General features: G+C 44.3%; 1 protein-coding gene across 1 annotated transcript in view; it reads right to left on the bottom strand.

Moving 5' to 3' along the window:
- Window positions 1-26,790, bottom strand: part of LOC122800226 (dynein axonemal heavy chain 17-like) — a 17,083,451-nt gene that overhangs the window by 12,278,427 nt on the left and 4,778,234 nt on the right. The gene's annotated exons all lie outside the window — the stretch shown is intronic.

Below are 26,790 nucleotides of genomic sequence, written 5' to 3'. Positions count from 1 at the left end.
ACTTAGCCGGGGAGCCCTCCGGCTTAAGAAGGCCCCTCAAAATTAATTTATTTCTTCTTTCCTGCAGGACTCTCTGGCTGAAAGAGTGACAAATAGCACAGGAGTCCTGCAGGTGAAGAGGCCCCAGGCAGTAAAGGCAAGAAGTGTGACCGTCTGTCAGAGACATCTTCTGACAGCACGAGTCACACTTCTTAAAGCCTGAGACCCTTTCCTTAGACATAGTGAATCACACACACACAACTCTAGTCCAAGAAATTAAATTATATAAAACTATCAATAACAGACACACACACCCTAACAAGGGGGGGATGGGAGAAAGTCTGACTAGAAATTTTTAAGGAGTCAGGGAAAATCTTGTCAGAAAAGGACTAAAACTGTATTAAAACTAATTATCTAAAGTTTTTTCTGAAGAAAGGGGCAAAAGTAGTAAAATAACAATCACTTACCAGGAGCTGGTAAAAGGAGGACCTCATCAGCGAAGCGGCAAACGAGATCTGGGTACTTACCGCCTTGCATCATGGGATATGGGGCTGCCTCGAGCTGGTAAAAGTGACTCTCGAGCTTAGCAAGTGCAGAGTTGGAGCCGAGGATCGGCTCTGAACCCATCAAGCAAGAATGAAGGCGAGATTGACAACTTAACATCAAACCTTTCCCATTTACTTCTGTAAGGTTTCCTACTAGAAGGTTTATGGGAAGATAAAAGTATGAAACAAACAGGAAAAAAGAGCAGTGGTTGCCTGGCTATTAAAGAATTGGAGAACCTATCCTGTTAAACTGAGATTTGAGATATCTGGGTGAACCATGCCTGTCGGGTGAGACAGGAGGTCTGGAATTGGATCCAGAATCCAAGGTGGATACAGTAGATGAGGCCAAAGAAAGGGAAACTAAATCTGTCAAGGCCAGTAATGTGCAATGAGGATAACTTTGTTCTTCTACTGGCTTCTTTCTGAAGGAATTTGAGAATTAGGGGAGTCATAGGATACACATACAGAAGACCAGGGAGCCAGTCATGGAGTATAACATCCCTTGGTGATTCCCTGACACTGGAATATGGGCAAAGAAGCTGCTGAGCTTGTTGTTTAGGGGAGATGCAAAAAGACTGCAGCAAGGCTGACCCCACCGACTGAAAATTATTTTCATCACTTTGTTGTTGAGAGACGAGTCATGAGGCAATAAAATGGATCTGCTCATGTCAGACTTCCTCGGAATATGAGTTGCTATTAGAAATTGGCTAGAAGATATTGCCCATTGCAACACTCTGAGGGTATCTCAACAAAGGGGATAAGATCTGGTTCCCCCTTGTTTGTTGATGTACCAAACTACTGATATGCTTTCTGTCTGGACTGCATCTGTCCTGTGAGGGAAATAGTCTTGGAATGCCTGCAACACCAAAAGCACCACTCTCATCTCCAGAACAATGATAGGCAAGTTGGGCTCTTTGAGGCACCAATTGCCTTGGACTGTTTTTCCCAGGAAATGACCCCCCCCCCCCCGCACCCAATCTGGGAAGTGTCCATGGTCACTGTGGCCTTGGGCTGAGGGAAGATAAAAGGACAACCTTGTAACACCTTCAGAGAAACAAGGAGCATATCACCACAGACATACGATAAAATAAAGTAAAATCTTTAATGAACAATCCACTGACAACTCAAAACAGGACAAGCGCTTTCAGCATAATGCCGTCTTCAGATCCTGATTATTCGATCCTGAGTGCCTTAATTTTAAAAAAACTGACTTCCAATCAGTAAGCTAAGTCTTGATCAGGTGATTCCTTTTAAAATCCAAAAAGAAAAGCCAATTAAAAATAATAATCTACAATAATTCATGGATCAGCCAATCCCAGATTGTTAAAAGCAACATGCCTATTTTCTAACCAATTGAGTATTTACTCCATTACTTCCTGCTCATTGCCATCCAATAAAAGTCTATATCTCCACACTGGGGTAACTTGCTAATAGGGTGCGAGCAAATGCTACACACCCCTTTTAATATCCTATTAGTAAACAGCAGTATACCTTTCTTGTTCATAACCTCCTAGAGCAACATTAAAAAATAATAATACAAAGATTATATCAGCTGAAAATATTATTCGTCATCTCTTAAAAAAGTCTCTTACTTAGTCTCTGCCTAAAGAGAGAATAGCAGAGAGTTTATGTACAAGGAAGTAAAGAATCGATCAGAGTTTTCTTTTAAAAATCCAAAAACAAATGGTTCTGCCACCAACTCCACTTAAAAAACACTTGAAACTTGAAAACTTTAATAAAAATATAAGATAAGATATAATAAAATAAACACACTGGCTCATAAATTGGATAAGTGCTTTTGGTATAATACATTTTTCAAATCCTAAATGTTTGCCAGTGAAACTTCCTCTTAAATATCTTCATTGTTTTTCTTTTAAAAATTACGGTCTAAGCAATGGCACTTTTAAAAGCAGACTGTTAACCTAAAAGAAATTAGAGGTTCATTGATGAAAAATATTTGCAATGGTGCAACTAAAAGTGAACTGTTAACTTAAAAGGAATGTCAGAGGTTCATTGCCGAAAAATATTCACAGTGAACATAACCTTTATACTATTTACAAATGTTGCCTTAGGAGGCTGTCCTTAAAACAAGAAAGGTATAATGCTGTTTACTGATAGGATAACAAAAGGGGTATGTAACATTTGCTCACACCCTATTGGCAAGATACTTCAGTGCGGAGATGTAGACTTTTATTGGATGGCAACGAGCAGAAAGTAATGGAATAAATACTTGACTGGTCATTTTGTTTTTAACAATCTGGGACTGGCTGATCCATGTTAACCTAAAAGAAATTAGAGGTTTACTGACAAAAAATATTTGCAACGGCATAATTAAAAGCGGATTGTTAACTCAAAAGAAACATCTGATGTTCACTGATGAATAATATTTTCAGCTGACATAATCTTTGTATTATTATTTTTTAATGTTGCTCTAGGAGGTTACGAAAAAGAAAGGTATACTGCTGTTTACTAATGGAATAATAAAAGGGGTGTGTAGCATTTGCTCGCACCCTATTGGCAAGTTATCCCAGTGTGGAGATATAGACTTTTATTGGATGGCAACGAGCAGGAAGTAATGGAGTAAATACTCGACTGGTTAGAAAATAGGCATGTTGCTTTTAATAGTCTGGGAATGACTGATCCATGAATTATTGTGGATTATTATTTTTAATTGGCTTTTCCTTTCGGATTGTAAAAGGAATCACCTGATCAAGACTTAGTTTACTGATTGGAAGTCAGTTTTTTTTTAAATTAAGGCACTCAGGGCCGAATAATCAGGATCTGAAGAAGGCATTACGCCGAAAGTGCTTGTCCTGTTTTCAGTTGTCAGTGGATTGTTCATTAAAGATTTTACTTTGTTTTATCGTTTGTCTGTGGTGATACGCTCCTTGTTTCTCTGAAGTCTTTTGTTTTTCTGGGAGCATTCTTGAGTGGTGTTTACCTGATTTTTTCCTATTAACCTTGTAAGACCTATTGTGACTGGATACACTAGGAAAGGTATCATTTGCCTACCTGAGTTATTTTTATCTTCGCTGACATGGGTTGAAAAAGCATTGACCATTGTATTGCTAGCATCAGTTGTAGAATTCTCATGTGGAATCTTGTTAAAGGGACTAAAATTATTGCTGCTGAAAAAGCATTGACCATTGTATTGCTAGCATCAGTTGTAGAATTCTCATGTGGAATCTTGTTAAAGGGACTAAAATTATTGCTGCTGACAATGACCCCAGGGCTTGCAGAATAATTCAGGCTGAAATTCTAATACTGCAGATTATTTTCCTGACTTGCTTCCTTATCACTTGCACTCTTGATGGTGGAAGAGAAGCTACCATGCATACTATGTTGAACACTGCTCCTATGAATTCTAATGTCTGGGTTGGTTGCAAATGAGACTTGTTGTAATTTATGGTTATTCTAAGATGTGAAGGACTCCGTAGCACCTGATCTCATGTTTCTATCGGTTGATGCCTGGTCAGGGTAGTAATGAGCCAGTCATCTAAATATTTAAACACCAGAATCCTTGCAGTCCCAAGTGAGCTGCTACCACTGTCATGCACTTGGTGAACACCCTGGAGGCTGTGGTAAGGCCAAAAGGCAGTGCTCTGAACTGACAGTGACTGGCTCCCAGCAGAAAGTATAAGTACCTTCTGGATTGTCTGTTAATTTTTATGTGATCGTATGCATCCTGAATGTCTATCAAGCACATCCAGTCATGCTTACCCAGAAGGGTCAGAATAGGCTGAACCATGACCATCTGGAACTTTGTGTGTAGAACTGACTTGTTCAGTACACTGAGATCCAAAACTGGTCTCTAGTCCCCTGTTTTCTTTGGGTAAGTTTTGTATTCTATTTGGTCTGGTGGGACCTCTAGGATGATTCTTTTTCTTAGCATCTTTTGAATTTCTAGTGCTGCTGCTTTCCTCTGATTGGGTGAAACATTGGGAAATTTCTTACAAATGGAGAAAATAGGGAAAAGGGAATTATATAACCTCTGGAAATAATCCTGTGCACCCAAATGTCTTTTGTTATATCTAACCATGCTCTCTGGTGCATGGATAAGTGACCCCTGGCTGCCTCCAGAGGTGGGCAATTGAGCCTTCTTTCAGGAGCGCTGAAAGTATCTGTTGGAAAAAGAATCTCTAAACCACTATTTTTGTAGACTTCCTCTGCCACAGGGGTGTCACCGTCCATTGTAGCTCCCCCATCTGCCTCTGGGGGAACTAACTTCACATGTGTCCTGGAAAGGACCCTAGGACTTTCTGAACCACATTATTCGACCTGCCACTGATTCTTGGAGAAGGTCCTTTGAGAGGTCGAAAAAATACGCCACTGCAGAGAGGGTCTTTCCATCTTTCTCACTCCTGGCGTCAAAAGGATCACTGACGAACAAGGACTTGAAGGGCTCCTCAAAATCACACAGGCACATCCAGGCATGTCTTCTGATAGAAATACATGAGCCCATGTCCCTTGAGACATCTTCTGTAGCATGCATGATAAGCCTCGAGGATGAATTAGATACAGCTTGTAGGGTAACCAGCTGAGAAGCTACTGAAGATTGAGCCTCAGCAGTGTCAGTTCTGGAAAGAGGTACTGATGGTTTACCTTAATAAAGCTGATGGTCACAACGTCGAAACTGCTTCCGCGAACTCCGAACTGTGCCTTCTCAAAACCTTGAACGCAGATATTCCGAACTGCAAAATCTCGCTCCATTTTTGACCCATGTTAGCAACTGAGAAGCAAAATAAAATGAAAGTTTCAGCTATAATCGCACTGCTCCAATAATGTATTAAAACAACAACCAGGATGAGTGCTTTCTTCTCAAACAAAAGACTTCATCAGATACACAGACAATCACATTTCCTCATTAAATGACCTAACTAATTCCCTTTTAATCAATTAAATATTTAAATGTTTAAACAAAGACAATGACTGTTAAATATTGTTTAACTCATTACAGCCAAGTGACGTTTCCAGGCATTTCTGCAGTTACCTCCTACTGGACCTCTAGGCGTCAAATATTGCCTGTTCATATTTGCATTAATAATTCCAAAACCATGCTACATACAAGGTATCAGAATATTTTATCTTGAAGCATACATGATGGCAAACACAACTGTATTGATATGTGACCTCTGTCAATTAGCATTTGTTAGAAATGTACGGTGATAACTTCATTTTTTAAAGGCTGAAGCCACACCTACTGGGAGTTAAAGGTACACCCTCAGAAAAGCTCTACTAGAGGGAATGAGTTAAAACTATAAAAGCACAAGGCTAAAAAAACCTAATTATACTATAATACCTGCCTTTTCTTAAAGTAAAGTTTTCACTGACACATTTTCATTTAAACCTGGGGGTGGGATGTGTACTGGCATTTACCCTGAACTGCCAAACAAGTTCCCTTTTTAATAAAGTTAACTTCCAGTTGCCACCTCTAGAATTCTTTTTGACAACTTCAAGGATACCAAAGTGGTAACCTACATAGTTTGGACAGTCTAAAGAATGTTTGTATAAGGCACTCGTTTCCTTCTTTGACCTTATATTATAAAGGTGTTGGTAGATTCTATTTTTGAGAGCTCTTATAAGTTTTTCCTACATAAAAACCAGAACGCCCCCACATTTTGCTATGTAAACTAATTTATTTGTTCCACAATTCCCATTCCTAAAATAGATCTTACTTCCCAACCCATTTTTTAAAGTCAAACCTTCAGACTTTACTATGAATGTGCAATAATTGACATACAACACGGGGTGATTCCCCTTTTCACATTCCCTATTCCATATGTCAACTTCTAACAGTTGTTTAAAGTTCTTCCCTGTCTTGTACGAAATTGTGAGTCTAGACCTCACAATTCTATACAGTTCCTTACTCATTTTAAAAATACTCCAATTAGATCGTAGTATACGACCTATGGATTTTGAGAGGTAGTTGAATTTCATGATGTATGCTTTACTGAAATTTTTGATTGAATCAGTTCTATTGTCTTTCTCCAACCATACACCCAAAAGCAGGTTACATTTAGTACCCCAACCGTGGTATACTTTTTCTATTATTTCAGCAACCAGTTTGCCTGTGTATCCCATTTAGAAGCATTTCCTTTAACTTGTTGAATTCAGCCCTAAGATCTTCACTCATTGATGTCATTCTAGTAATGGGAATGGCTTGCCCTTTGACTAGATTCATTTTATGAAAATGAGGGTGACAAGTAGTGTAGTGCAAATACCCATTGCACCAGGTGTCTTTCCTGTGTATACTGGACTTGAAACCTCCTTCGGTATGAGCCACAGTAATATCCAAATAATTGATATAGCCCTTTCCCAGTTGAACGTAAATTTTAAATATTCTGAACATCTGTTCAAATAAGTCATGAACATGTTAATACTTTCAGCATCGCCATCCCGCAAAATAAAAATGTCATCAAAATGTTTTACGTATAAATGTAAGAATATGGAGTAAGGACTTTTCAAAACATATTCCACTTCCCACCCCAACATGACCAGGTTAACGTACACAGGGGTGCAAGCTGCACCCATCACTGCTCCAGTGATTTGCATATAAAATTCACCTTGAAAGTGGATGAAGTTGCTCTCCAAGACCAACTCCATCAATTCCACTATTAAACACAATATGTTATGTGGTAGGGTTGAACAGTTTAATAAGACGTGGAAATGTTTAATTCCCTCGCTTTTTGGGATTGCTGAAAAAAAAAATCCTTTACATCTATGGTCAAAAAGATTAAATCACGTTTCCAAATGGATGGTTTCAATTTCCATAAGAAATCCCACAAATCTTTAACCAGGTGGTTGGTGTTAAAACACAACTTCTTTAACCAAATGGTCTATGTATACACCCAAGGGGTGAGTTTTGGAACCTCTTACTGATACTATGGGTCTAAAGGAGGGTCCTCCACAGACAAGTTGGTAATTATAGAGTTTTCTTGTAATAAAAACTGATAGGTCATCACATTAATCCTATTATCAAGCAAATACTCTTGGAAATTAGTAAGGTTATTTAATTAGGAAATGTGATTGTCTGTGTATCTGATGAAGTCTCTTGTTTGAGAAGAAAGTGCTCATCCTGGTTGTTGTTTTAATAAATTATTGGAGCAGTTTGATTGTAGCTGGTATTTTCATGTTATTTTGCTTCTCAGTTTGAATTCTTTCCACGTGGATTTTAGTGTTTATTTTTGTTTTGTTTTTTTGTATCGCGGTTTCCAGTTTGGTTGAATAGCTCCGGTTTACTATGGATGTTCCCCCACCCCAAGAACGGAATACATTTCTGGATGTTGGTGGTAGTGGACTATGTTTATCAAATGAGTTCACTGAGTTAAAAGAAGTTTTCCTGCGTAAACATGAACTGACTTGCTTAACTGATTTACTAAGCAAAAGGAAGAAAGTGGAGAGTCCAACAGAGTGGGAGGCAATGTATCATCCCCTGTGATGACAGGAAATGACATTAGTACCTCCTCACCACATAAGCTGGCGGTGAACAAGGAAAATAATTTTGTTGAGGGAGAAAGGAGCGGGACAACCCATGCGACTACAGCAATGAACGGTATTAACAGTGGAAGTGGTGACAGTCAAAATGGAGCTAAAAAGAGGCTAAAAACAACAATGGTACTGTACAAACCTCCCTTAAAACTTATGCCAACAGTGTACATGGGATTGACACGCATACTACAGAATTTAACTGTGCGAGTGAAAGACAATTCAAAGATATTATGGATATGACTTTTAATTTCACTGACAGTTGTGATAATTTCATAAGGACGACTACAATGACAACTGTTTGTCATTTTTTTGACTTTAAAGGAAATGATTTTTAAGTTAGAGAAAATGTTATTTAGATACAAAAGTATTCAGAGAGACAATAACTTTCTAAATGAATGTTTAAAACTCAAAATAGTTCCTCATGGAATACGGTTGTATAAATACCCTTTTGGGTTAGTTTACAATGACTCATTAATTGATGAATTTAACTGTTTTTTTTTTATGAATGTGGTTTTGAGTTACTAACGAAGATGATGAAACATAAAAAGAAGTTATGTACTCACCATAACGTTCCATCTGAGTAGGTAACTTCATTTGCCAGCAACCTGTCGGTATCGGATCCGACCCGGATCCGAGCCGGCAGCTTTCCAAGCTAGAGATCCGAGCTCCAAGCTCCTCCCCTAAACCATAATACCCTGCTACCTCCCTCCAGTCCTCAGATCGAGTTTGCCCAATTATCAGACAGCACCAAAACAAGAAAAACCTGAACATCCTAACCTGATACCTACCAGGAGTGAATCACTTAATTATTCAGGTAACGAACTACAGGTTAGGGGGACAGAGGGGGGGGGGGTCGGTCGCTGACAAATTAAGTTACCTACGCAGATGGAATTATGGTGAGTACATAACTTCTTTATCTGAAGTAGTTAACTTAATTTAATCAGCAACCTGTGGGACAGAGTCCCAGCTACCAAAAAACTTGGGAGGTCCTCAAGGAAGAATATTCCGGAGCACTTCAGAGCCAAAGGCTGCCCTCCCTCTGGATATCAGATCTAATTTATAATCAGAAATAAAGGTATGAGAGGAAGCCCAAGTAGCCGCAGAACAAATGTCATCCAAGGGTACCCTTGACCAAAAGGCAGCAGAGGTAGCCATAGAACGGGTAGAATGAGCACGAACCCCCACCGGCTCAGGCCGACCAGAAATTTTGTACATGAGTAAAATGCAATGAGATATCCACCTAGCTAGAGTCACCTTCATTACTGGTTTACTCAAGGATGGCTTAGCAAAGGAAACAAAGAGCTGCTCTGACTTACGAGAGGCAGCTGTTCTGTGCAAATAAAAGCGCAATTGTCTATGCACATCGAATGAATGGAGTCTGTACTCTCCTTTGTTCTGATAGTTAGGAAAGAAAACAGGCAGATTAATGGATTGGTTGATGTTAGCCTCGGAAGCCACTTTAAGTAAAAAGGAGGGATTAGTCCTGAGGGATACTCTGTCCTTATGGAATACAAGATACGGAGGTTTAGTACAAAGGGCCTGAAGCTCCGATACCCTTCTAGCTGAGGTAATAGCAATCAAGAAGGCAGTTTTCCAAGGCAAATACTTTAAGTCAACCGAAGCTGCAGGCTCAAAGGGGGGGGGGGCCCAGTAAGAGCCTGGAGGACTAAGGTTAGATCCCATGGAGGAACCGCATTCTTGACAGGAGGTCTTAAAAGAAAGATACCCTTCAAGAAGGTCTTACAGATCTTAGAGGAAGCTAACGGACCAAGATTGTCTCCAATGTGGACGTGGGAAATGGCCACCATTTGAACCTTCACAGTTGAAGAACTGGCCCCTGATAAAAACTGAGGGATAAGAACTCAAGTACTGCTGGAATGGGAGCCGTAAAGGGGTCCAAATTCCTCTGCCCGGCCCAGATAGAAAAACGTTTCCATTTACTGTTGTAGACTTTCCTGGTAGAAGGCTTATGTGCCGCCACCAGGATGGATTTAAATGCGGACAAGATGCCGGGAGTCCTAGCCACTAACAGAACTGGATCAACTAAGCGGAAAGCTTGAGGTCATCCAGGTTCGGAGTTTTCAATCCCGAAGGATGAGAAATCAGATCCAGAATGGGATCTAAGATCCAAGGAGAAGCTATGAGATGAGACCGCAGGTATGGGAACCAGGTTTGACGAGGCCAGAATGGGGCTATAAGGATAGTCTTGCTCCCCAACCGACGAGCTTTCTGCAAGAATTTTGTCATTAATGGGAGAGGAGGATAAGCATAAAGAAGACTGGATGGCCAAGCATGAACTAGAGCGTCTCTGGGGGTCTCCCCCGGTGGAGGGATCAGAGCGAAAAACTTGCTGCACTTTGCATTCGAAGGCGATGCAAACAGATCGTAGCAAGGTTGACCTCATTTGAGGAAGATCTGTTTCGCTACCAAGGGGTTCAGAGACCACTCGTAAGGTGAGAGGATAGTTCGACTCAGCTTGTCCGCTAAAATGTTGGACCGACCCGGAATGTGCGTTGCTAGCAGAAAACGGTTGGTGGATATCGCCCACTCCCAAACTCTCACGGCCTCTCGGCAAAAGGGGTAAGACCTGGTTCCCCCATTTGTTAATGTACCAGACCACTGACATGTTGTCTGTCTGAATTGCAATAGTCCCTAGAGGAAGAAGGGCATGGAGAGCTTGCAACGCTAGAAGCATTGCCCTCATCTCCAGAACATTGATATGCAGAACGGTCTCTGTTGGAGTCCACGTGCCTTGGACGGTTCTGCCCATGCAATGCCCACCCCACCCTAGGCAAGAAGCGTCCGTGGTCACCGTGGCTTGGGGTAGAGGCATCAAAAAGGGCCACCCTTCCCGAAACTCTTGGGAATGGAGCCACCAAAGCAGAGATTCCCTGCAAACCCTGCTGAGGGGAATTGGAGAGTACAACGAATGTCAAAGGATGGACGACTGGACCTGCAAGGTCCATTGAAGAACCCTCATATTCAAGCGGGCTAGCGGTGAAAGGTTGACAGCCGCCACCATAGACCCTAGAGCCCTCAGGACTAATTCCGTTGGTGGGGACGGAGACTGTAGAAGGGCTAAGACATGGAGAGTTAGGCTGCGGAGTCTGTCCGATGTCAAGAAGGCCTTGGACTGAAGCGTGTCTATTCTGGCCCCTATGAAGTCCAGGACATGAGCAGGCTGAAGGGACGATTTTTTGTAATTTATAGTGATCCCCAACTGGTGGGCCAAATGCATGACATAATCCCTGGCCGAGCATAGTAAATGCCTGGTGGGAGCGGCGAGGAGCCAGTCGTCCAGGTAAGGAAAAACCTGTATTCCCTGAAGCCTCAGGTGGGCCGCTACAACTGCCATGACCTTGGTGAACACCCTGGAGGCTGTGGTGTGGCCGAAAGGGAGGACCCTGAACTGATAATGACTGTCCCCCAACCGAAAGTGGAGAAATCTCCTGGATCGCTTGTTCATTAGAATGTGATAGTATGCATCCTTGCGGTCTGTGGAGCACATCCAGTCGTTGTCCTGCAGAAGGGGGCGAATAGATTGAATGGTGACCATCCGGAATTTCTCCATGGCAACGGACAGGTTAAATGCAGACAGGTCGAGAATTGGCCTTAAGTCCCCCATCTTTTTTGGCACCAAAAAGAACCTGGAGTAATTGCCTGATCCGGACTGGCCTGAGGGGGGACGCGCTGGATGGCATTTTTTCTTAGCAGCTATTTTATCTCTAAAGCTGCCGCCTCCCTCTGATTGGGTGGGACATCAAGGAGGCGCCCCAACTGAGGGGGAGGGTTCACGAAGGGAATAGAGTAACCTCTAGATATTATTCGGAGCATCCAGCGATCTGTCGTGATGGACTCCCAATGTGCTAGGTGTTCCGAGAAACGCCCCCCGACTGCCTTCAGAGAGGAGCAGTCAGACAACCCTTCAGAGTCGCTGTGCGGGTTGGTTGGAAAAGGGTTCCCTCGACCCGAAATTTGTCAGCCCCCCCTGTGCCTCTGGGCCGGCGTCCGCCTTGTCCTCCCCTGCCTCTGAAGGATGAAGGGTCCGGAGCGAAACGGGATTGTTGAGATTTCCAGAACAACATCTTGTGTCCTCTCTGGTTCCTGAAAAAGGACCTTTGAGGAGCCGAGAAGCAGATTCCAATGGCAGACAACGTCTTCCCGTCTTTCTCGCTCTGGAGTAGTGTATCGCGGATGGTCTTGCCAAACAAGGCAGAACCGTCAAAGGAAGTGTTCGCAAAGGACGCCTTGAAGGGTTCCGCAAAATCGCAAAGACGGAGCCAGGCATGACGCCGCAAGGCGATGCCTGCTCCGCTGGCTCTAGCCGCCCCCTCTGTGGCATGGGAGAGAAGCCGCATAGAAGTGTTGGATACTGACTTTAGAGTGGCCATTCATGCCGAGAAGGTTCTTTTGTCCTCGGCCAACATGGACTCCGGGGGTGACCCAGCGTACTCTTTGATTAGATCCTGCTGAAGGCGAATCACATGTGCCAAGTAGTTCAGCGCCCTTACGGAGAAGGTGGCTGAAGCAAACATCTGCTTTCCAATGCGGTCCATCATCAGAGACTCCTTGTCGGAAGGATGTACCGAGGAACTACCCTGAGCCAGTTCCTTCATGGTGGCAGCCACCACCACCATGACATCTACTGGGGAACTTTTGCTCCACGCAGTCCTGTATGTCGGGGGACTAAGGATTTTATCTGGTCTCCTGGGGATCAGCTCTACAGTGTCCGGCTCCTTCCACGCCCTGGTAGTTATAAGATCTACCAGGGGGTCGGCCGGAGGGGACACCCAAAGATGGGTCTGCATCAAACGCCTCCAGAAACACAGACTCATCTGAGGAAGGTTTTTGGGCTGACCACACCCCTCTAATGTGCAGCATCTCCATGATGTCTCCAAAAGAGAAGTCTTTGAGGAGTGACCTGGGGGAACCTTCCCCTTCCTCCAAGTCAGTGTCTTCCGTGAGGGACTTGGGGGAGTCCAAGTGCCTCCTTTTACACTTTCGTTTGTGAGGAGCCTCTTCGGGGGGGGCTGTCCGAGGAGGGCTAACCAACCAAGTCCTGTTCCTCTAGGGGAACCATCTGGGATGTAGACGCAGGCTGTCCCTGGGGATGGAAGACAGGCCCGTCTGCAAGGGAATGGCGAGTGGATCCATAGCACGAGCCTGGGGCCTCGAATCCCTTGAGAGGACCCTCTCCATGACGTCGAAGGCTGAAGGTGAACCGCTCTCCCTAGGATCCGACATGTGGATCGGCGCCGGAGCCGAAGCAATCGGATCTAAAAGAGAAGTGTGCTCCGACTGCATCGAAGCCGAAGACACACTCACCCCCTTCGGATCCGAGGCTCAGCTCATGGCCCCGAGAGCTCGGATCCGACAAAGGACCCGACAAACTCAAGGGTACAGCCGGCGTCGAAGTAGCGATTACTATCGGTGCCAACTCCCCGGCTCCGACGCTACCCGGATCCGACGGCTCCGAAACCCGATAATGGATCAGAGAAGGAGCAATGGGGGCAAAGAAAGGGGCTGAGCTCTCCCCCAGAGCACTCCCATCTGCATCTGGGCCTGGAGGAAGCGACACATCATCCGGTCCATATCCACGTCCGAAAGGCTCCTAGTTGATCTAGAAGCCGCCAAGGCTGGCTGGGAAGGCCGCCTCGGCTGGCTGGGAAGGCCGCCTCGACGCCCTCAAAGGTGACTGGGTCTCCTCCTCCGGCTCCGGAGAGAAACGTGGAGAATGGAGCCGAGAGGGGGAAGACCCAGAGACCTTCAAGGGAGAAAGGAGCTGCTCTCTTGTTTTCACTGGCTGAGCATCTTTTATTACTTCACATGCCAGGTAAATCTATAACTCTTTCCTCATTTAGGTGTATTGGACAACCAGTTTTAGTAACTGGTTACTCTACTAATGTCTAGTGTGCGCTATCACAAATGAGATCTGGGTAGCTGTCGCTGGGCATTCTGGGATAAGGGGGAGCCTCGAGCCAGTAAACAGCTCTCGAGCTATAGAAGATGGCCGAGTCAGAGCCGAGGATCGGCTCCAAACCCAAACAGCAAGAACAAAGGCGAGATAGACAACTTAACATATTATATTACAGAATCATGGCTAATGTGGATAAGAAATGTAGTACCATTTTTTTTAAGGAAACAAAAGAAACTTGTTAGAGATAGGAAGCAGTATTCCGAGAACAGAGCATATCCAGGTCCTACGTTTTTAAGGGAACTAAAAGGTAGGAATGGGAGGGAGGTAGTACACCAGAGAAACTAATTTTAATTTGAAATAAAAGGAGGTTTGGATGAGCTTGACTCTTTTTCCAGGCCAAGTCAAGATTTTTTTACTCTGAGACGATCCGAAAGGGTAGCCAGCAAGTCGAGAGTAATCATGGATTCGGGTCAGCAATACAAGGACTAGGTACGAATGGATTACTAAATAGGGGGGAAAATGAAGAGGACGTAATTACACTTAACAAAAATGGGATAGTTGGACAATATAATGACTACAATATATACAATTACACCAATAAACCTCTTGTTAAAGAACATTTTTTACTATTTTAAAAAGGATTGAAGTACATTCCCATAACAAAAGGGGATGTGACAGATACTTTATTAGATTTAAAACTTTATTTAAGACAAATAAATCTTAATCTGTTTTTAAAGAACATGAAAGTAGATGTGCAGCTATAGGCACATTGGTCTCAAGAGAAGCAGTACTTTCAATCCACCCACTCCATCTCACCCTTCAGGTATTAGAAAGATGTGTAACCGAGGAGATATACAACCTATATTCTAAGGATAATCGATTTTTTTCTAATTTAACAAAAGAAGAAAGGGTTGTTTTTAAAATTAGGGTGATGAAGCCTGATAAGGGGGGGAGGAGTGGCATTTTACGAGACAGAAGCAAATAATGCTATGATGAACTTATTAATGGACAATGAAACCTATTCCCCTGTGTCTAAGAATTAAATCTATATTGCATATCGAAGAATTGATTCATAATTGCAAGAGTACTTGCTTGATAATATGATTGATGTGACGACCTATCAGTTTTTGTCACAAGAAAACCCTATGATTCCCAACTTGTTTGGAATTCCAAAAATTCACAGTTCTGTGGAGGACCCTCCCTTTAGACCCACAGTATCAGCAAGAGGTTCCAAAACTCACCCCTTGGCTGTATATATAGACCACTTGGCTGATGTTAAACACAACTTCTTTAACCACTTGGTTAAAGATTCATGGGATTTTTTAGGGAAATTGAAACCATCCATTTGGAAACATGATTTAATCTTTTTGACCACAGATGTAAAATATATTTTTTCAGTAATTAAAAAAGGTAGGAATTAATTAAATATTTCCACGATGTCCTAATAAACTGTTAAACCCTCCACATGACTTATTGTGTTTAATAGTGGAATTGATGGAGATGGTCTTGGAGAACAATTTCATCCACTTTCAAGGTGAATTTTATCAGCAAATCACTGGAGTAGCGATGGGTGCAGCTTGCGCCTCTGTATATGCTAACCTGGTCATGTTAAGAGTGGGAGGTGGAATATGTTTTGAAGAGCCCTTTCTCCAAATTCTTACATTTATACATAAGATTTTTGGATGACATTTTTATTTTGTGGGATGGGGATGCTGAAGGTATTAACAAGTTCATGAGTTATTTGATCGGATGTTCAGAATATTTAAAATTTATGTTCAACTGGGGAAGGGACTATATCTTTTAGTTATGTACTTACCATAACTTTAGATGTATGGGATCCATCTCGCCTACATTCTCTACAGATGGGTTCGGAGCCGATCCTCGGCTCCGACTCGGCCGCTATGCAATAGAACGCAGTCTCTTATTGGCTGAGTTACCTCATATCCCAGGATGCACCACAACTGCTTCCCCAGATCTTGTTTGTCCACACACATGCACACACACATAGACTGTTGTTATAACAATGCCAGGTGTTTCAAGAGAGGAAACAGTTGAATTCGGATCGTCCGGTCTCTTCTGGCCCACAAGGCAGGGGGAAGGAGGGTGGGTTATTAGGAATGTAGGCGAGATGGATCCCATACATCTAAAGTTATGGTAAGTACATAACTAAAAGATGTAATGTGATCCTATCTCGCCTACATTCTCTACAGATGGGACAGCGTCCCTAGCACCTAATTCCTGGGTGGCTCACTGGAAAACGGTCCGGAGAACCGTGGAACTGAAGGAAGCTCGACCCCTAGATGCCACATCCAATTTGTAGTGAGAAATAAAGGTGTGTAGAGAAGACCACGTAGCAGCCACACAGATGTCATTAATAGAGAGCTTGGAATGAAAGGCTGCCGAAGTGGCCATGGCCCTGGTAGAATGAGCTTTCACTGGAACTGTAAGCTCCCTATTTGAAATGCGATAAATATGACTGATACAGTCTCTGATCCACTTGGCAATAGTGACTTTCGTGACGGCTTTGCCCAATTTACTGTCCGAAAAGGACACAAACAGTTGATCTGATTTTCGTGCTTGGTGTGTCCTATCCAAATAGAAACATAATTGTCTGTGCACGTCTAAGCTGTGAAAGGTATATTCAGCTCTGTTTGAATACTTAGGGAAAAAAAAACGGTAATTCCAGTGATTGTTGCAAACAAAAGTTAGAAACCTTTGGTATAAAGGATGGGTATGGTCTAAGAGATACTCTATCCTTGTGAAATACCAGGTATGGTGGTTTGACAGATAAGGCTTGAAGTTCTGAAACTCGCCTGGCTGATGTAATAGCAACCAGAAGGGCAGTCTTCCAAGAAAGAAATTTTAAGTCACAGGTTGCTGCCGGCTCAAAGGGAGGTGCGGTCAAAGCACCTAACACTACGTTAAGGTCCCACGGTGGTGCGGGATGAGATATAGGGGGCCATAGAAGCCAAGCTCCTCTAATAAAAGCTTTGCACAACTTGTTGCTCCTTAAAGGTGGTTCTATGCTCTCGTGAAAATTGGAAATAGCCGCCAATTGAACTTTGATGGTAGACACCGAACAACCCTGGTTGAACAGGGAAGTTAAAAACTTCAGGACCTCTGACACCGAGGCTGTCATAGGGTCTAATCCTCGGAGTTGGGCCCAAATAGCAAACCTCTTCCATTTACTGCTATACATCTTTTTAGTAGAAGTCTTGTGGGCCGAGGACAAAATATGCATGACTTCAGGGTCGAAAGAATGGCTCCTAACTATGGTCGGAAGAGGAGTAGCCAAGCTGCTAGCTTCAATGAATGGAGGGACTGATGGAGCTGTCCTGACTGATGCGTCAAGAGGTCCGGAACTTGGTCCAGGAACCAGGAACCCTCCAATGCATATTTGTGAAGAAAGGGGAACCAGACTTGACGAGGCCAGTATGGGGCGATTAGAATCATTTTGCTTTCCAAGCAAATCGCCTTCTGAATCACCTTGGGGAGAAGAGGAACCAGTGGGAAGGCGTATAGGAGGCCAGGGGGCCAAGCTTGGACCAGAGCATCCTTGGGGATGTCCCCCGGAACTGGGGTGAGAGAGAAGAACTGCTGGCATTTTGCGTTGAGGGGAGTTGCGAAAAGGTCGCAACATGGAGCTCCCCATCTCGTGAAAATCAGTGTTACCACTCTGTCGTTCAAGGACCATTCGTGAGGGGAGAGAATAGTCCTGCTCAGTCTCTCGGCTATCACATTGGATCTCCCCGGAATGTGTGTTGCCACTAGAAAACGTTTGGTAGCAATCGCCCAATCCCATACTTTCATGGCCTCTCTGCAAAGGGGGTAAGACCTGGTCCCTCCTTGCTTGTTCAAGTACCAGACTACCGACATGCTGTCGGACTGAATGGCAATCGTACCCTGGGGGAGGTGATCGTGCAGTGCTTGCAACGTTAAAAGCACCGCCATCATTTCCAGGATATTGATGTGGAGGAGACTCTCGTCGGAGTGCCATGTGCCTTGGACCGACCTGCCCAGATAATGTCCCCCCCACCCTGTCTGGGAGGCGTCCGTAGTCAACGTGGCCGAGGGGGATGGGGGGACGAAGGGACGCCCCTGATCCAGATTGGAGGAAAGAAGCCACCAACGAAGATCCTGTTTGCACGTCTCTGTGATCAAAATGTGGTGACTGAGGGGAAGGTCTTGATAAGACCACTGGACTGAGAGGAGCCACTGGAGTAACCTCATATGCAACCTTGCCAAGGGGACGAGAAGAATGGTGGCTGACATGGAACCCAATAGCTGCAGGACCATTCCCGCTGGAGCGTGACGTCTGAGGAGTAATGCCCGAACCTGAGACTGCAATGTTGCTATCCTTTCCGCAGGAAGATAGACTCGCATCTGCCTTGAGTCTATTTCTGCACCAATAAACAGAATACGCTGTGATGGCAGCAATACGGATTTTGTCCAATTGAAGGTGATTCCTAAGGAGTTGCCTAGGGAGATAGTGGCTGCTAGAGTTTTTAAGAGTAGATGCCTGGAGGTGGCAGTTATGAGCCAGTCGTCTAGGTATGGAAACACCTGGAATCCTAGACTTCTCAGGTGAGCAGTCACCACTGCCAAACATGGTGAACACCCTGGGGGCTGTGGTGAGACCAAAGGGCAGTGCACGGAACTGGAAATGACTGTCTCCTAGGCTGAAGCGCAAGTGTCTCCTTGACGCCTGATCTATCAGAATGTGATAATAGGCGTCTTTGAGATCTATGGAGCACATCCAAACACCCTTCTCCAAAAGCGGGAGAATGGATTGCAAGGTGACCATCCGGAATTTGGACTTTTTCACTGATCGGTTTAACCTGCTGAGATCCAAAATGGGCCTCAAGTCCCGGTCTTTTGGTACCAAAAAGAATCTTGAGTAAGTCCCTGATCCGGCCTGGTCTGCGGGGACAGGTTGGATGACTCCTTTTTGAAGCAGCTTCGAAATTTCGCTGGCTGCCAGATCCCGTTGACTGGGTGGCGGGTCCGGGATTCTTTGGGACGGTGGAGGGGGTTGAGAGAAGGGAATGGTGTAACCTCCGGCGATGATTCGGAGCACCCATTGGTCCTGAGTGATACTTTCCCAGGCTTTATGTGCCTCGAAAAATGACCCCCGACTGGCTCCGGAGCTGCACAGTCGGGCACTCCTTCAGGGATGCTGGAAGGAGGAGGAGCCACGAAAGGACTCGCGGTCTCCAGTGTTGCGGGGGCCTCCGCCGCCTCTGGGACGGCGTCTCCCTGAAAAATTTCCCCTTCCTCTGCCTCTAGAAGGGGAATCGCTCTGCTCCAAGTAAGGCTTTTGAGACTTACGGAACCACATTTTCCCTCCTCTTCGAGCCTTGGGATAAGGTCTGAAGGGAGTGGAAAACCGGGCCCCTACGGCAGTTAAAGTCTTACCCTCCTGTTCGCAGCGAGTCAAAGTGTCCTTTACCTTAGGTCCGAACAGAGAGGACCCATCGAAGGGGGCGTCGGCAAAGGAAGAGTTAAAGGCCTCTGCAAAGTGACACAGGCGTAGCCAGGCTTGTCTCCTTAGAGCAACAGCTGTGCCCGCCGCTCTGCTCGCTCCTTCGGCTGCATACGAAATGAGCCTCATGGACGAGTTGGATAACGAGGACAGGGTAGCCAACTGGGAGTTAACCGTCTGGGCTAAGTGCTCAGGTAGGTTACCGGAGAGGGTATCCGAAAGCTCCTTGACCAGATCCCTCTGCAGTCTGGTGAAATGCGTCAAGTAGTTCAGAGACCTTAATGTAAAGGTTGCTGATGTAAGGGTGCGCTTTCCGTACCGATCCATGCTCCTAGACTCCTTATTAGGAGGATGGACGGACGTTGAAGCCTCTGCCACATCTTGCTGGGTGGCAGATGCCACCACCAAGGCATCTACAGCCACACCTTTGGAAAGAAAGTCCTTATCAGGGGGTGCCGAAAGGAATTTATTGGGGCGAGCTGGCACCGTTTCAACAGAGTCCGGATGTTCCCACGCCCTTCGAGAGATCAAATCCATAAGCTCATCGAAGGGCGGAGACACCCAGGAGGCGGAGGGCTGAGCCCCGAAGGCCTTGAGGAACACCGACTCCTCAGCAGAAGGGGGTTTGGACTGCCAGTCGCCTCGTTGCTTAAGGATCTCCAAGATGTCCGCAAAGGATACATCATCCGAGGACGACTTGGGGGACCCTTCCGCATCATCGAGGTCGGTATCCGAGGTGAGAGACTCATCAGGGGAGTCGACGTGCTTCCTCTTGCACTGTCTCTTCCTCGGAGGTTCCTCCGAAGACGTTTCGGAGGGACCTCCAGGAAGAAGGGAACCCTCAATGGGGGTAACCTCAGGCCCCAGGGCTCCGCTGCCGTGAGACAGGGGGATTGCAAAGGAGCCAGTCTCCGTGCCAAGGGAAGGTGGTGGTGAGATGGTAGAAGTAGCCAGAGAGGATTTGGCCAAGGCATTCCTCATGGCCTTGAAGGCGGGACCCCCAGAGTCCTGGGATGGTTCAACCCCCAAGGCCACAACAGTAGTCGGAACTCCCGCAGCCGACGCACCGAGAGGGAGGCTCGGAACCAAAAGGATCAGTCCCGAAGCGTCCCCCCCGGGGCCGACAGAGGAGGTCCGCGTACCGAAACCCCGACCCAAAGGGCGGGGTTGGAGTTAGGGTCGGAGCCGACCCGACAACCTCCACTGGCTCCACCAACACCGACTCCAACGGCACCAAAGCTGTTGGAGGAGGAACCGAGATAGCAGGGTGGGAAACTGGCTCCGGAGCCGACTGGGCTGGAGCCGAGACCAACTTTTGAAAGACCGGAGACTGGAAAGGCCTTTGAAGCACCCTGTCTACATCCGAATCAGACATCCTCGATGACCGAGAAGAGACCGACCGGGTCCGAGTCGACTTCTCCGCCGGCTCCGAAAAACTGGGGGACGGGCTCCGTATAGTTTCGAGAAGTATCGGCGCCGAGGGAGATTCCACTACCACTGCAATTTCCCTCGGAGCCGATGGGGACTTCGGCCCCGAAGGGGAAGAGTCTGAGCGGGTAACCTTCATCGGCTCCGAAGGCAGTGGAGCCGATGGAGGTGGCTCGCCTCTCGACGCCCGAGCTCTCGACTCCGAAGCCAGAGGAGTCGAGGCTGGAGACATCGAGGCAGACCGTTCCGCCCTCGGCTCCGAAGTCCGTGGAGCCGACGGAGAAGCCTGCCTTGACTTTTTTGCTGCTGGGTCCGACGGGCTGGTCGGAGCCGAAGATTTTTTCTTCCTCGAAGGAGAAGAAGAAGAAGATAGGGCTTCCTCAAAAGAGGGGGTAATAAGCCCTTTCAAAATCAACTTATTTTTCCTCTCTTGGAGCACGCGAGAGGAAAAAGCGTGGCAAATGCTACAGGATTCCTGGAGGTGCTTCGGACCCAAGCAGTAAACACATAAAGAATGGTCGTCCGTGATGGGCATTTTATAGCTACATTTGGAACATTTTTTGAAACCTGACGGTCTATGTTCCTTCGACATGTTGACTGAATCGACACACTAAACTTTTCCAGAGAAAAAAACAAAGTAGTACACAAAACTATCAACAACAACCTAGATTCTAAGTAAACGCCTAGGAAAAGGCTAGGCCCCTCTGACTAGACGGGATCACTGCCCAAAAAAATAAAATTTTACCTCAGAAAAATCTGAATCACAGTCACACAACAACAAGTAGCTGTTAAAACAGCTTTTGGGTTAATTTTTGCTCAAATTTTGACAGAAAATATGTCAGTAAGGAGGTACTTAGCTCAGCCAAGTCCGAGACCACGTCTTTGCTTCAGAAGCGGCAAACGAGATCTGGGGAAGCAGTTGTGATGCATCCTGGGATATGACGTAACTCAGCCAATAAGAGACTGCGTTCTATTGCATAGCGGCTGAGTCAGAGCCGAGGATCGGCTCCGAACCTATCTGTAGAGAATGTAGGCGAGATAGGATCACATTACATCAATTATTTGGATGTTACTGTGGCTCATACCAAAGGAGGTTTCAAGTTCAACATATACAGGAAAGACACCTGGTGCAACGGGTATTTGCACTACACTAGTTGTCACCCCATTTTCAAAAAAGGAATCTAGTCAAAGGGCAAGCCATTCGCATTGCCAGAATGATATCAATAAGTGAAGATCTTAGGGATGAATACAAGTTAAAGGAAATGTTTATAAACACGGGATACCCAGACAAACTGGTTACTGAAATAGAGAAGTATACCATGGTTCGGGTACTAGATATAACCCACTTTTGGGTGTAGGGTTGGGGAAAGACAATAGAACTGATTCAAACAAAAAGTTAAATAAGGCACGTCATGGAATTCAACTACCTCTCAAAATCCATAGGTCATATACTATGATCTAATTGGAGTATTTTAAAATAGAGTAAGGAACTTTATGAAATTGTGGGGTCTGGACCCACAATTTCGTACAAGACAGGGAGGAACTTTAAACAACTGCTAGAAGTTGACATATGTAATAGGGATGATGTGAAAAGGGGAAACACCCCATGTGGTATGTGCAATTATTGCACATTCATAGTAAAGTCAGAAAGTTTGAATTTACAAAATGGGTTGGGAAGTAAGATTTATTTTTGGAAGGGGACTTGTGGAACAAATAAATTAGTTTATATAGCAAAATGTGGGGGGGTGTTCTGGTTTTGCATAGGAAAAACTGAAAGGGCCCTCAAAAACAGAATCTACGAACACCTTTATGATATAAAGACAAAGAAGGAGACTAGTGCCTTATACAAACATTCTTTAGACTGTCCAAACTATGCAAGTTACCACTTTGGTATTCTTGAAGTTGTCAAAAATAATCCTAGAGGTGGCAACTGGAAGTTAAATTTGTTAAAAAGGGAACTTGTTTGGCAGCTCAGGTTAAATGCCAGTACACCCCCCGGTTTAAATGAAAATGGGTCAGTGAAACCTTTACTTAAAGAAAACACAGCTATTATTGTATAATTATTTTTTTTTAGCCTTGTATAGATCCTTGTATTTTTAAACAATATTTAACAGTCAGTGTGTTTCTTTAAACATTTAAATATTTAATTGATAAAGAGGAAATTAGTATGGTTATTTAATGAGGAAATGTGATTGTCTGTGTATCTGATGAAGCCTCTTGTTTGAGACGAAAGCACTCATTCTGATTGTTGTTTTAATAAATTATTGGAGCAGTTCGATTGCAGCTGGAATTTCCATTTTATTTTGGTTCTCAGTTTGAATCTTTTTCACGTGGATTCAATGTTAGTAATTGTTTGTAGGTGTGGCACGGACAGAAATGTCAACTTTCGATGTTTTCTCAACTTTCTGAAGTTTCAGTGGTACAGGTTTCACGGAAACGTTTCAGCGTTGTGCACATTCGACTATGTGCATTTGACATTTTAAAGGTAAACTGATAGTGATAGCTCTTTAATCAAATCTCTTTTTAGTCTCGTAAAATGTGCCAGATAATTCTTCAGACTGATTGCAAAAGTCACTGAATTATAAACTCGCTTCCCAAATCTATAAATAACTAGACTCTCTGATAGGAGGATGGACAGTGGAACTCTGTTCAGCAAGTTCCTTTTTTGTAGCTGTTGCCACAACCATGGCATCTACTTTCACTCCCTAAACCCAAAATTCCCTTCTTGCTGGTGGAGCCAGAATCCAATCTGGTCATTTGGGGATTAGTTCAACTGAATCAGGTTCCTTCCATGCCTGCCTAGAGGCCAAATCAATGAGCTCATCAGTAGGTGGAGTAACCCAGGAGGTTGATGGACCAGCTCCAAAGGCATCCAGAAATATGGATTCCTCCAGAGAAGGGTCTTGGAAAGACCAGCCAGTTTTCTGCTTAAGGATCTCAAGAATGTCTCCAAATGAGATGTCACTGGGTGGTGATTTGGGAACATGTCTTCTTCATTTTAATCAGTATCCTCAGTGACTGACTCTTGAGGAGAGTCCAAGTGCTTCCTTTTGGACTTTCTCTTCCTAGGGACTTCCTCAGTGGGATGGTCCAGTGACGTATCAGAAGAGACTAGAATACCCTACTGGGTTTGTTTGGAGGCTTTGAGTTAGCTGTCTCTGTTGAGTAGAATGTTGAAGCTCAAGACATAAAGATATCTGAGAAGTAGAGGGAGGATCTGAGGTAGTAGGATCCAACTGTCCTCTTGGAGCAAAGAACACACTCTTCACAACCTTGAAAGCAGATCAAATCCAGAGAGAAGGAAGACAATGCAGCCGAGAAAGCAAGTTTCTGGCCCATCACCTCCCTCTGCTCCGGAAACAATCCACCCAAGGTGGAAGTTGAAGCCGAGCTGTCCACTGCCAAGGCTCTAAGAGGAAGAGAGGGCTCTGAAAACCTTGGAGTCAACTCCAATCTCCCAGATCCAACAGGGATGCTTCAGCTCCGAGAGTCATCTGGTTCTGAGGATGTTGGAGTCGGTGCATTCAGAGCAACATTCAGATCTGCAAAATGTGCTTTATTCAAATCTGAACCAGACGGACATGGAAGGCTCAGATCCAAGAACTTTAAAGCAACAGACTGGAACAGAGATGGAGCTGTAATGGGTGGAGTAGTAGATGATCAGGCTTCCTGATCCGAAGGGGTAGGAGCCATAAGAACTCCCATCTGAAGTTGCATCGTTAGGTATTTCCTCATCATTCTCTCCACATTTGCTTCAGTGAGACTCCTTGGGGAATGAGAAGATGCTAGGGATGGAGATTTGGAGGGTCTTTCTAGAAAGGAAGAAGGCACCCTGGATGGGACTGGATCCAAATGAGGCGAATAAGTTGTCCTCGGTATAGGCTTTGGATCCAAGAGTATAAAATCTGATACTGGTTTGATTGGATACAATGAAGATCAGTCTGTAATTTTGGATCCAATCTTTGTTTTTTCTTTTTGGGTTCTGAGGAGGAATAGGCTGAAGTTTCAGACGGTTTAGACCTTTTTGCAGGGTCTCTAGTTTTGTGTTTAGAGGATTGAGACCCAGTAATGGAGAAGGAAGCTGGCATTAAGCCTTTCAAAATCAATTTATTTTTCCCGTCAGCCAGACCTCAGGGATTAAACCTGCATTCTTGTTGCAAGTGTTCTGGGCCCAAGCAGTACACACAAAGATTTTGAGCATCAGAAAAGGGCAATTTGTGCCCACACTTTTCCCACTTTTTAAATCAAGAAGGGAATTTTTCGGACATCCTGAGAAACAGGAGAGAATACTACAACAATAACAACAACAAATAACTAAACTTTATTTTAAAAGAAAAGCAAAATATCACTGATGGTAAGTTGAAGGGATACAAATATTTGTAAAGAGTAAGAAATATACCAACTATGGTATTAAAAAGATACACAAAGTGTAAGGGGATAAGGAAGGATAGGCTAGGGCTACCAACAATGGTAGGAAAAAAGTGCACCCTAAGGTGTAAGGAAAAGAAGGTTTATCAGTAATAGCAAAGTAAATATCTAAAGATCAATTAAACAGTTTTTAGGAGTAAATATGTAAATCAGACTTATCCCCCACTCAACAACTCAAGAGCTGAAGGTGATCACATCTATATTGAAAGTGGCAAACAAGATCTAAGAGATGTTAGGGGTTGGTGCATTATGGGTAGTGAAGGAGCTCAAGAGTTTTTTGGTGGCCAGAAGCTAGTGTAACGGCCAAATCGGATTTGAGGCTCAGATCCGAACCCATTAGTTGAGGAATGAATGAAAGCTGACAACATCAGATCTGTCATTTTAGATAACATTTTTTGTGAAAACATGTTGGGCACATCAGGGAAAGAGTACTCCTCTGTGTCATAGTAGCATTTACTGTACATAGTGGGTACTGATATAAATTATTCACTGTGGGAAAGATAAGCAACTTACCAAGTAAACAGAAAAAAAATTCTAACAAACTCATTTTGAAATGCAACATTAGTTATAGTAGCAAGAAGAAAAACTGCAAATAATGCATTTTTAACTATTGGAATGGCAATGAAATACTAGCAGGCATAATGAGAACTGTACATCTTTATACTGATTTTAACTGACACCAAAACAATGGTAGCCTCTGTGCAACTATGTTTACAAGATACAATGCTGAGAAGACGCAAGATCTACAATATTACCTCCTTCAACTACCTCAGCATTAAGATGCACTGTAAAATATATATACACTACCCAGCCCTTTGGCACAGAGACATAAAGTCCTGATTGTATCCCAGATGACCAATGTTTGACTAGTGGCAGGAGTACTGAAAAGACCAGGCAGAGAAGGATGGGAGTGAGAGGCCAATGTCAGCTTGAAAGCTCTGGGAGAAAGAGGCAGATTGGCTTGCTGCACTGGTTACACCTGCATGAATGCAGGTGTATTACCTATAGCAAGGAGCCTAATGTAGCAATGATATACAGTACTGTGCTGCTTAGTAAGGAGTATGCACATATGGCAGGACTCATGCACCTCCTGACAGCAGCTATACTACAGCACACATGCTGCTTAGGGGTGTAGGAACAGGGCCAGTCCACAAGATTTGCAGACTGTCCCACTCTTTAAAATCTGACATTTGACTCCATCAGGGAATGACTGGGCCAAAAGGCTCTCATCCCAATGCATAAAAGTAGGGTGACTGGGTGCAGTAAGGAAAGCTACCAGTCTTGCAAACTCCAAAAAAGCGTCCCATTACTTACGCACAGACACTACGTGTACACTAATGTTCCAAGTTTTGAGAACTGCCACTTCTACAGCATATCTGAAGTGTGAAGAAAACAGACCACCAGCCAAAAACCCACACAAACGTAGCAGCAGCAGCTGAAAATAAAATGCTTAAATAGCAAACCACATTAATGCATATATAGACTTAAGTACAAAATAAATTCTTAAATAATCATTAAATTAT

The sequence above is a fragment of the Protopterus annectens genome, chromosome 4.part0 (assembly GCF_019279795.1).
Source record: "Protopterus annectens isolate FY-2018-M chromosome 4.part0, PAN1.0, whole genome shotgun sequence".
In the NCBI taxonomy this organism is placed as follows: Eukaryota; Metazoa; Chordata; order Ceratodontiformes; family Protopteridae; genus Protopterus; species Protopterus annectens.
This window is presented reverse-complemented; position numbering and strand designations above follow the sequence as displayed.